This window comes from Amblyomma mixtum, chromosome 3 (genome assembly GCF_055824585.1).
Source record: "Amblyomma mixtum isolate Tamu chromosome 3, ASM5582458v1, whole genome shotgun sequence".
NCBI classification, from domain to species: domain Eukaryota; kingdom Metazoa; phylum Arthropoda; class Arachnida; order Ixodida; family Ixodidae; genus Amblyomma; species Amblyomma mixtum.
In genome coordinates, this window is record NC_143014.1 from 390349428 (window position 1) to 390362214 (window position 12787).

Below are 12787 nucleotides of genomic sequence, written 5' to 3' on the forward strand. Positions count from 1 at the left end.
GGGGGAGGGTAAAGGCGTTTGTCGAGGCGGAGCTCGAGGTAGACCTCTTTTATGGTGCGGCGAAGGGTGAATCTCCCACCGTCCTCCGAGGGCTTGGGCCAGGGGATCAACGGTGCCCGGAAGAGTGTGTCACGGGCGAGCTGATGAGCCAGCTCATTGCCGTCAATCCCTGAATGCCCAGGGACCCAGCGGAGGAAATCGATGGAAGGCTGCAATGCGGAGACCGCTCGTTCGACCTCCTGTTGAAGAGAAGGGGTTAGGGTGCGTTTCTGTATGTGGTGTATAGCGGCTTGTGAGTCTGAATAGACTGTGTACTCTTGAAGAGAGGGAAGGAGGGCAAATGACTGGAGGGCATGCGCAATGGCGAGGACCTCGAGGGACAATGCATCCGGAGGGCGTAGAAACGGCCGCTGGTGTGAGTTTCAGGAGCGGGGAGGTGGGGGTGGTACAGGGCGTAGCCGCAGGAACCTCTAGGAGCCACGAAGGAGGCATCCGTGTAAGCTACACCCTGGGTATCAAAGAGAGGGGAATGGTGCTGTGCGGCCGCATGACGACGGCCGGCGTGCAGAACGGGGGACATGTTGGACGGAAGGGGGAGGATCCGAAGATTGAGAGCCGGGGTGGGAATAGGAGAGGTAAACGGGGCGCAGGGAATGGGCGAGATACCCGCTTGAGTCAGTAACCACTGACCCTGACGGGTAAGGGAAAGCCGGGCAATCTGCGAGTCATGATGGAGAGAGAGCAGAGAACGGAGAGGATGAAAGAGGCCTGTTGCAAAGACCTTGCAGTAGAGGTAGCGATAGGGAGGTTGAGAGCTGCCTTGTAGAGCCCCACAAGGGCAGTCTCAAGAGCGTTAAGTTGAGTCTGATTGAAGGAAACGTAGGGTGCAAAGTACAAGACCTTGTTGAGGGCCAGCGCGTGGGCAACTCGGCACGCATGAGCCTCGTGGAGACCTGAGCGCCGAGTGACCCCGCGCCGCAGGAGGTGAGTTACGGAGTGGCAGGTGGTGACAGCATGGTGGAGGGCTTTCACGTTCTTGGCTGCATGCAAAGGAAAGCCAAGAATCATAGAAATGAGGGAGGAGGTCCAGGAGCTGAGCAGGCAGCGGCTGTCCTATGCATGATTGTAGGTTTTAGGGAGGAATTCTTTGGCGCAGTCAGGAAGGTTGCGAAGTGTGGTGTATGTAATGGCATCCTCACCGGGAGCCGAGCGTGTAGCATTAGCAGCCAGAGCCGATTCGAGCTCCCGGAGAGGGAAGGATTGGTCCAGATCGGGGTTAGGTCCACCGCAGTACACCGGGTAGGAGGGTGCCAGAGGGGGCGGGAGATAGAGAGAGGCGAGCTGATCAAAAACATCGGAGGGAGTTCCTGAGTGAGGGCTTTAGGTAGAGTGGGAGCAAGGGCAGGATTAGTGCCAAGGAGGGATTTGAAGAGAGACCATGTGGATCGCGAGTGCAATGCATACTCAAGACGGTCACAAAGAGTACTCCAACGAGAGTGCTCGAGTGAGGCGCAGTGGGCGACGATCTCGGCCCGCAGTGCAGTGATCCGGGAAGAAAGTTGGGCATTGTGGGGTTGGCAGCGGAAGAAGCGTTGAAGACGTTTACGGCGACGCCATAAACGGAGTAGGTGAGGATCTGGGTCTGGGACTGGGTGACAAGAGCGAACACGACGGCTACTGGAGGTGAGCGCTGCAGTGATGCGCGACGTCCAGTCGTCGTAGGATTGAAAGGAGTCAGAGGCGAGATTAGCGCGGAAGGCGTGCCAGTCAGTATGAGTGACCGGATGACATCGAGGGATGTGGGAAAGAGAGGTGGAAATGTGGACAAGATAGTGGTCACTGAGAAGAGTTTCGGCTGTCACTTGCCAGTGAAATGAAAGTGAACCCCGAGAGAAAGTGAGATCGGGTGTCGTGGGGCGCTGTGAGGCAGTGCCCGCTCGAGTAGGGGAGCCAGGAGTATTGAGAAGGGTGAGGTGGCGTTCCTCGGCCAGACAGTGGAGGAGGCGGCCGGGTTTGAGGGTTTGAGGGTAGCCCCAGAGTGTGTGAGGGGCATTAAAGTCACCACAAAAGAGGAGATGGGAGTTAGAAGGAAGAGAGTGAAGGAACTTGCCCAGGGCGGAAATTAAGAGGAGGTGACAGGGGGGTTGTAGAAAGACAAAAGGGCGAGTGAGACGCGGGAAGAAGGGTGGTAATAGACCACACCAACTAAATATTTAAGAAGGACGGAGGGGATATCAAGTGGCTCCACGAGCACGTCGCTACGTACATAAATAGGCGCAAGTGGTGTGGCCGTAGTGGCATGGTAGGCGCGGTAGCCTGGGACAGTGCGGGCCGTCCGGGTCTCCTGGGGAAGGAGAAAATGGGGCAGGGAGGGGCGGGAGAGTAGATACTGGTGGAGGGGGGTCTTATTATGGCACAGATTTCGGCAGTTCCACTGCACAATCTCAAGGTCCTCGCCAAAAGCCATTATGATAGTGTAGAGGTAGAACTTCGTGAGGGTACGCGTTCCTTCTTTTTGGCCGGGGGCAGTGACTCATGCAGGGATTGGAGCGTAGAAGTGAAGGATTCTAATTGTTTCGATTGTGCTTGGAGGGTGGTAAGAATTTGCAGAACCGATGTCTCTAGCTGAACCAAGCGAGTGTGGTGTGCCTGTGTGGTGGTTTCGAGAAGATCAGCCAAAGGGGCGACCTGGGCGGTGGAGGAGGGAGTGGTGAGTGTGGCAAGGTGCTCATTTAGCTTGGTAAGCTGGGAGGTAAGAGAGGAGGTGGTTGTCTGGAGGGTTTGGGTCAAGGCGTGGATCTGTTGTAGGTCGTGGGAAATGCGCTGTTGCTCTCGCTGCTGGCGTTCCAGCATAGCGAGCCGGAGGTCGAAGGAGCGGCTCTCGTCAGTCAGGGATGGAGAGGGTGGTGCAGTGGAAGAGACGCTGGAAAGGGACGCTGGAACCGAGGATTCTTTAACTTTGGCGGCGTAGGAGCCTGGTGGTGACGTGACCGGAGCTGACGGAGGTTCATGATTAGAGGAGGAGGAGGGGGTGGGTTGCGTGGCCCGGCGCAAAGCTAGGCGTCGTAGGTATGCAGCTTTGGCACACTCGCGTTGTTTATCGAGGAGGAAGGGGCAAGTGGGGTCGAGGGAGGGGTGGGTGTTTATCTGACAATGAACGCACCAGGGCTGGGCACATACATGAGCGGAAGGGTCGGCGGGTAGAGGAGCAGCACAGCGACGGCACTTTGCCGGAACGCTGTGCCGTGGACACTGGTGGGCGCGGTGTCCAAGAGGGAGACAACGGGTGCAGGTGGGAGGCTGAGGCTTATGGGGACGGCACCGGAAGGCAACGCGTTTGAAATACACAAAGTGGGGGATTACGGTTCCAACGAAAGTTATGAGCACCGATTGAGTGGTGCCCATCATGCGAGCAGCAAGAATATCGGTTTTGAATGATTCGATATCATGCATGAGGTCATCAGGGGTGAAGCGGCCACCGACGTTATGGATGACGCCGAGGCATGAGATGGGAGGATTAGGGGCATATGTTTTAATGGTGATAGGCTTACCGTGAAGCTGAAGATGCGTGATAGAAAGCAGGAGGTGAGCGGTGAGAGGGAAATGAGTTTTTAAAAAGACGAGGCTTTGGGCTGGCTTGGCCTGAAGGGTAATCTCCGCACTGCTCTCGGAGGACAGTTGTGCAGTGGAGACGACTGCGGCGAGCACGTCGTAGAGCGGTATCTTGGAGTTGAGGGTGCCAGGGGGAAGCTGGATGGCAACTGTGATGAGCTCGGTGAGGGGCAGGATGGCGGAGGCAGGCTTACGGCAGGCACCGATGGTGGTCCAGCCGACCTCAGGGGCCGGAATGAGATGGCCGTCGACCGGGGGCGCCGTAAGGTCCATGTCTGCTGAGTCGTCAGCCTGAGCCGCAATCTGCGACGCAGGTACCAAGGTGCTGGACTTGCTGTCAGCGGGAAGTGTAGTCCGAGTAGGTGCGGCGGCACTGGCGGCGGCGACGAACGCAGTCGACTGCGATGCGTCTGTGGGCCCGAAGCTCTTGGCGTCCCTTAATGCGTGGAGTTGGCCAGCAGTGGACGCCGCGGCGCTGACGAACGCTGCCGGCTTCGTTGCGGCTGTCGATTCGGAGCTCCCAGCGTCGGAGAACGCGACGGGAATGGGCGCGGTGGTAGGGCCGGTGTTGAACGGAGCCGGTTGAGGCATGGCTGTAAGCGTGGTTGGAGTAGGCCCCGCGGCGGCCCCGTCGGAAGAAGTTGACACCGGCGAGGTATGGGTGGGTTTCGGCTTCAGGGGCTTGTTGAGACCCTGCATGCCAGAGGTGCAGGCGCGGCGCGTTAGGGTTAGTGAGGCGCCGCGCCGCAGCAGATTTTTGGAGGCGCTTGGAGCGCCAGCTCGACAGCGGGCCGTGATGCCAATGGTGTCCACGTGGTGCGGATGTCTTCCTGACGCGATGGCGTGTAAATCCAGGGGCGGGCGAGGCCCTGGACCAGGCCAGGGGCAGGCGAAAAACGGAGCACGATAGTCAGCCAGCTAACCAGGGCGGCGCCACCTCTACATACATACATACATACATACATACATACATACATACATACATACATACATACATACATACATACATACATACATACATACATACATACATACATACATACATACATACATACATACATACATACATACATACATACATACATACATACATACATACATACATACATACATACATACATACATACATACATACATACATACATACATACATACATACATACATACATACATACATACATACATACATACATACTGCTGCTGATAGCAGAAGCGATAAGCCACCAACTGAACCCGTGCCGACACCGATCTTTCATTCGTTTCTCTCTCTCCCTCGCCCCTCTTTCCCTCGCCCCTCTGGCTATATAATATCCCTTGATCCGAGAATAAAGCGTCATTCTCCGGCCTGGCTACGCTGTCTGATGCATCGACCGGGAGCGGCTTGTCCACCGACAACGCCGTCTCAACAGTGGCGACGAGGCTGAACCAGGACATCGGGCCCAGGGCAGCGGCACACATGGGTCACAGGTTACCGGACTTCGATGATGAAAAAGATAAGTGGCAAGCTTACCTAGTGAAAGTTGAAGCGTACTTGGAAGCCAATGAAATCACAGTTGACGCAAAGAAAAGGGCCTTGCTCGTAGCCGCCCTTGGGACAAAGACAGTTCAAGTTTTGTGCAGTAAAGTAGCGCCAGCAAAAGCAAGTTCGCTGAGCTACGATGAGGTGGTCGACACTTTGAGCAGCTACTATGATCCTACACCGAACGAGATAGCAGAAAGTTTCAAGTTCTTCAACCGCTATCAGAAAGAAGAGGAATCCGTGCAAGAATTCATTGTTGCTGTACGACAAATAGCACAGAACTGCAATTTTTCGTCTATGCTAGACAGAATGATAAGAGACCACATCGTGTGCGGCGTCAGATCGAAAAGTTTGCAAAAGCAACTTCTGGAGAAAAAGGACCTGTCGCTAAAGGAAGCAGAGGCTCTCGCGCTAGCTGCAGAAAGCGCGGAACTTGATTCACGGGGCATAACCGGACAAGCTCTCGGTGCTAACGTGCTCAATGTAACTCGTCGGCGCAAACCAGAGAGAGAAAAGCCGAAGTTCAGGCCACAAAAGCAATGCCAGTGCTGCGGGAACCATGGCCACAAGACGGAAGCGTGTCGCTTTAACAGACGGCAATGTTTCAAATGCAGACAGTACGGTCATCTAGCGAGGATGTGCTCTTCATCGGACATTGTTAACAGAACCGGTACCATGGAAGCGCAAACGCAGCAGGAATCTGAGGACAGTGATAGTAGTACATCGCAGATTTGGTCTCTCCGCACGAAGCAGACACTGCTACCGCCCATTCAGAAAACATTCACGTGGAACGGCGTTGACCTAAAAATGGACATTGATACCGGATCCCCAGTCTGCGTCATTTCAAAAGCTATCTATGACAAGCATCGTAAGGAATGGCCTCCGCTTGCGAAATCGCCGATAAAGTTGTCGTGCTATCTCGGGAAGCTACCCGTACTTGGGGTAATGAGCATGGACGTGTCTTATCAAGCAGCGACCGTTGAATGCAACCTGGTGGTGTTAAACTGCAAAGGCCCCAGTCTTTGTGGCCGGGATCTATTGCAGAAACTGGATGACACGGGAACGGCTGTCCTTCACGTCAAGGCGCAACCCAACAAGACCAGCACAATTCCGCCAGCTGCCCCGCTACCGGCTTTGGCACTACTGACCAGTTACGCCGATCTTTTCACCGAGACTACGGGACTCCTGAAAGGCCCGCCAGCCCGGATTCATCTCAAGAGCGGATCGACTCCGAAGTTTTTCAAGGCAAGGAAGGTTCCTTTTGCGTACAAAGAGAAAGTGTCGCAGGAGTTGGATAGGCTCGCGGAAGCGGGGATAATATCTCCAGTGCCATATTCGGAATGGGCCACGCCCATTGTTCCCGTCTTGAAAAAGGACGGCTCGGTGCACATTTGCGGAGACTTTAAAGCTACACTAAATCCAGTGTGTGAGGTTGAGCAATACCCGCTGCCAGTCATTGACGATATGTTTGCCAATTTAGCGGGAGGAGAACGGTTCAGTGTGCTAGATCTGCGGGATGCCTATAACCAGGTCGCGCTAGACGAGGATTCGCGGAAACTGACCGTCATTAACACTCACAAAGGGCTCTACTGCTACAACCGGCTACCATTCGGTATCTCATCGGCGCCAGCAATCTTCCAGCGGAAAATTGAATCGGTACTCCAAGGGTTAACCGGCGTGCAGGCCTACCTTGACGATGTGCTGATAGCTGATAAGAGCCAAGATGACGCCAACTTGAAAGCAGTGCTGCAGCGCTTCAGGGAACATGGTATTAAGCTGCGCTCTGATAAATGTCGCTTCGCCGAGCAAGCAGTCACATATCTTGGTCATCGCATTGACAAAAACGGGTTACATCCAATTGAGAAGAACATCGATGCTATCCGACTAGCCCCTTCTCCGCGTAATGTTACAGAGCTGCGTGCTTTTCTTGGATTCATCACGTTCTACAATAAGTTTTTCCCTAATCTGTCCACATTGCTTGCTCCTTTGTACAAGCTGCTGACGAAGGGAGCCAGGTGGATGTGGAGCGAAAAAGAGCAAGCTGCATTCGAGCTGGCGAAAAAGGCTCTTTGCGCAGCTCCTGTGTTAACGTATTTCAATCCGAAGCTCGAGCTACTTTTGGAATGCGACGCCTCTCCTCATGGGGTAGGAGCGGCACTGTTCCATCGCATAAATGGAGAAAACAGGCCCATTGGATTTCGGTCCCGGACCTTGACTTCGGCTGAAACGAAGTATTCACAGATTGAACGGGAAGCGTTAGCTCTTGTCTACGGTGTTTCACGTTTCCGTGACTACCTACTTGGCAGGGAGTTCACCCTGGTCACGGATCACCGTCCTCTGCTTGGCCTTCTGCGAATGGATCGCCAGACCCCAGTCATGGCCGCCGCCAGAATACAAAGATGGGCGCTCTTACTGGGAGCGTACAAATACAAGCTTCTTTGCAAGTCCGGTAAAATGATGGTCAACGCGGACGTCCTAAGCCGTTTTACCTCAAACCTTGCAGGAAACCGAGACTGCACCGGAAGGCGACGCAGAGTTTGTTCTCGCCATCGACCAGTGGGACCAGTCGGCCATCACCATAAATGAATTGCGGTCACTTACAGCAACGGACGAGGTGCTACCCCTTGTATGCAGGTACGTCCGTGAGGGTTGGCCCAACGCGTGTTCAACCGGTAACTCTGAGATGATGGCTTTCTACAAAAAGCGGCAGGAGTTATCTGTTCAGGATGGCCTCCTACTGTGGGGACATCGTGTAGTAATCCCCAAACAGGCACGCGCTAGATTGCTGATGATGCTGCACGAAGCCCATCAGGGCGTCTGCACCATGAAGAAGGTAGCGCGGTCTAAATTTTTGTGGCCGGAGATTGACCTGGATATTTGCCGAATTGCCGCTCAATGCAGAAACTGTGTCCAGGCTTTACCAATGCCACCAGCTCGTGAGCCAGTGAACTGGCCAGCAACCGAAGAAAAGTGGTCGCGTCTGCACCTGGATTTTGCCGGACCTATCAGAGATAAAATGTTGCTAATCGTGGTAGATTCCCACAGTAAGTGGATCGAGGCAATTCCACTAGCGCGTGCAACGTCAAGTAGCACGGTAAACGCGCTGCGTACGCTGTTCAGCCAGTTCGGACTACCGCGCACTGTAGTAACTGATAATGGCACGCCCTTTACGGGGTCGGATTTCGCCACATTCATGGAAAGAAACGGCATTGCCCACATTCGGACACCGCCCTACCATCCTCAGAGCAATGGACTCGCAGAACGTGCAGTCAGGACGGTGAAGGATGGACTAAAGAAGATGCCGGGCGTGGATCTCTCAACCGCACTCGCGCGAGTTTTGTGTCGTTACAGGAATGCCCCGCGGCAGTCCGGCCTTTCACCTTCAGTAACACTGTTAGGTTATCGACTACGCACTCGACTTGACATGTGTTTTCCTCCCAGGAACAAAGCTGCGCAGCTGTGCAGGGAAGCTAAGAGAACTTCGGACGACGCCAGCTGGAGTTTCGCACCGGGGGACCCAGTACTAGTCCGTAACTATGGAGTGGGTGACAAGTGGACACCCGGAAAGGTGAAGTCAACAACAGGCGCTCGACTAGTTACTGTCAAGACGGAAGATGAGGTGGTGGTTCGTCGTCATGCTGATCAAGTCCGCAAACGCTACGACGAGGGCTCCACACACACAGGGACAAACAGTCAAGCAGCAGCACCATCGGGACATCCGCTGGCTGAACACAACGCACCCACGTCAGCACCCGTTGACCCTGCACCCCAGGAGATGACGCTGCGCCGGTCAGCCCGGGTGAAGAAACCAGTGGATCGCTATGGCTATTTGGAGGAACGGATGCTGCTGATAGCAGAAGCGATAAGCCACCAACTGAACCCGTGCCGACACCGATCTTTCATTCGTTTCTCTCTCTCCCTCGCCCCTCTTTCCCTCGCCCCTCTGGCTATATAATATCCCTTGATCCGAGAATAAAGCGTCATTCTCCGGCCTGGCTACGCTGTCTGATGCATCGACCGGGAGCGGCTTGTCCACCGACAACGCCGTCTCAACACATACATACATACATACATGCATACATGCATACATGCATACATACATACATACATACATACATGCATACATGCATACATACATGCATACATGCATACATGCATGCATACATGCATACATGCATACATGCATGCATACATGCATACATGCATACATACATGCATACATGCATACATACATGCATACATGCATACATACATGCATACATGCATACATACATGCATACATGCATACATGCATACATGCATACATGCATGCATACATGCATACATGCATGCATACATGCATACATGCATACATACATGCATACATGCATACATGCATGCATGCATACATGCATGCATACATGCATGCATACATGCATGCATACATGCATGCATACATGCATGCATACATGCATACATGCATACATGCAAGCATACATGCATACATGCATACATGCATACATGCATGCATACATGCATACATGCATACATGCATACATGCATACATGCATACATGCATGCATACATGCATGCATACATGCATGTATACATGCATACATGCATACATACATGCATACATGCATGCATACATACATGCATACATGCATACATACATGCATACATGCATACATACATACATACATACATGCATACAGGCATACATACATGCATACATGCATGCATACATGCATACATGCATGCATGCATGCATGCATACATGCATGCATGCATGCATGCATACATGCATGCATGCATGCATGCATACATGCATACATGCATGCATGCATGCATGCATACATGCATACATGCATGCATGCATGCATGCATGCATACATGCATGCATACATGCATACATGCATGCATGCATACATGCATACATGCATACATGCATACATGCATACATGCATGCATGCATACATACATGCATGCATACATGCATACATGCATGCATACATGCATACATGCATGCATGCATGCATACATGCATGCATACATACATGCATGCATGCATGCATGCATGCATGCATGCATACATACATACATACATACATACATGCATACATACATACATGCATACATACATACATACATACATACACGCAACATAGTTTTCATGCCCTGTCATAATGTGTTGTTTGCAGCAGAAAGTGCTTTATGAAATGGGGATGGACATGTGTAGTCGTTGCCATATTAGTACAAAGCACGCCTTCGTGATCAAACTGCTCTTACGTCTCACCTAGCGGAAGATTAATAGGTATTAATACAAATGCTAGCCAATGATGATTGCGTACTCGCGTAACAGCCAAAGAGGTGTTTTTATTGTCTCTACAGAACATGCGAAAAAGTTTACACGCCAAAGCGAGCTGCGCATTATCTTGGCCACACCTGTAAGTTGAATTTTAATCGTTGTTTAGTTTGTATAAAAAAATTATTGGATACATTAGATACATTAAATTAAGTTTAATTGTGGGAAATGTAGTTCAGCACTGAAATGAGACGTGGTGATGGAATAACGTGCAAGGCCCTGCAGCATCTACTGCAGGCAATGGGGAGACCTTAACCTTCCAGAAGCAGAAAAGCTATTTGCACGCGTGTGATGCACCAAACCAAGTCTACGGGTGTGAAAGGTTATAAACTGACGTGCTACTGTACGTGCTGCCGGCCCTCTCCGCTTCTGTCATCTGTATGATTGCTTTGTAGAGTTCTGAATTAAAAAAAAGTTAGCGCGGCTACTTGCATGAACACGTGCTATGAACCTAAATTTGGCATTCAAGACTTAAGAAGTGCAAAGGCAGGTTTCGAAATATGCTGCAAAATATCTGAGAAGTAGCACATGCATTAACCAGCACATCTCAATTGCATTATTGAAGAAAAAAGTTTCCCAGCGTATGCAGTACGTGAGGTGCCAGCACGCAACGCTGGTTTTTAACACCTTTCATTCTAGTGCTCGTTCTCCACGGCGAAGCTCTAGCATACAGATGTGATATGTAGCTGAACTAGTATTAACGGCACACATGGTTCTGCGAGAAGAACTCTCAACCAGCTGACGGGGGTTCCCCATGGTTATGCGCGCTTCATCTCCCGACAGCTGTAGCCGGAAGGCGGCAGACTACACTCTTGCGGAAAGTATCCCTATTCTTTTCCATTTGCAACCCGCGCGAAGCAGTTCACGAGTGTAGAAACCGCAACGAGAGTTAATCACAAAGGTCGTGTGCGATCATACTTACTGTGTAGTTAGTAAAAAAAAACGTGGTAATCGACAGCAAAGCGCAACGTTTTGTGAGCAATACTCGTGCATATCTTCATTCAGGAAGAACGCTAGTTTGGGCTAGTTGGTTCATTCAGATGTGGCGTTGAATAAAATATGTTAGAGCGAAACTGCTTCCCGCTTGCTCTTGAGGATAAATCGGACCTTATACGACCACACTTCCCGACAGCACACAACCCACCCAAGGCCACAGGCTAGCGTCGTCGTTGCCGATGTACACGTGCGTGAGCGCGATCAGCACTTCGTTCCGCATTCTGCAGCTGCCATCAACAACGCAGTTTGTTTCGCACCCACGGAGCCGACTTCTACGGTCTACCTAACGCGGGCGTTGCAAAGAGAGGCAGCAGCACATGAAGCTGAGGAAAGCTTCTTCCCTTTCGGTAGAGTTTGGGTGGGGGGTTCTGAGGCGACTTGCACTTGCACTTTAGCGCCGTAACGATTGACTGCCCCGGCGAGCTAGTCCGGTTTCCGACTCCGTTTATGGTCTTTCGCAGTATCGCCTCTCAGTAGTCGGAGAGCTTCATCGCAAACACTTCAAGAAATGACGTAACAATGCTCATTTTTCGCAGGTGGTGTATTCTTACCATCTGCGAAAAATGCGGACGGGTTTAGGGACATGTGAGATTTTCATAGCAATGCAGCCACATTTCTGCGCGGAAAAAACGTCAGTAGTGCTTCCGAGGAATAATCTATTCGTCTTGCTTTGTTTGCTATTTTGCGTTAGTGTCCATTGGCACAGCATTAAAGTGGGGATAGTCGGTTCGGAAACATCATCAAGCATACAGCACAAGACACGCAGTGACGAAGGAAGGTGAGATGATGCGTGACGTAGACTGACTAGAAATTTTTATTTCAATAGCACCATGCGTAACGGACTATAACAAAAGAAAGCAGAGAACGTGAAAAAAAAAACACTTTCCTCATGGCGTATGCAAGTTTTAGGTCTCTTTTTTTTTCTTCTGTATTTTGGCGTCAGCTGTCTATTTTGCATGGCGTCACTGTACTAAATGTTCAGTTGTGAGCGCTGTGGGTCGTTTCGTGTTCCTTGGGTCTACACTGTGCGCCTCGTGTACACTGCACGCTTCATGAAGATCTTTGAACTAGTATTTTCCATGAATGCTCATTCGGATTCCACTGTCAGTTCTAGTCAGTTCTCTCTTCATCTGCTCTCTTCAAATGGTTCAGATACCCCGTGCGGGAGCAAGCCTGGATATCATACATAACTTGCAAATGTTGCTGAGACACCAGAGTGATTTTTTCTTTGCATTCTTTAAGTGCTGTGGATATTGCGCTAGAGAATGCATGAACCGAGCAACAATATGTTTAGCGGAAATGACACTACTAATGTT

At 51.4% G+C, this 12787-nt stretch overlaps 1 protein-coding gene and 1 long non-coding RNA gene across 2 annotated transcripts in view; one reads left to right on the forward strand and one right to left on the reverse strand.

Annotated features, from left to right (window-relative positions):
• The window catches only part of LOC149357154 (tachykinin-like peptides receptor 86C), a 685354-nt gene that overhangs the window by 403320 nt on the left and 269247 nt on the right, over nt 1-12787 (reverse strand). The window lies entirely within an intron of this gene.
• On the forward strand, nt 6312-8644 carry LOC149357155 (uncharacterized). Its single transcript, XR_016289884.1, has 3 exons — nt 6312-6376; nt 7635-7765; nt 8573-8644. It is a non-coding gene; the product is annotated as an uncharacterized LOC149357155 (long non-coding RNA).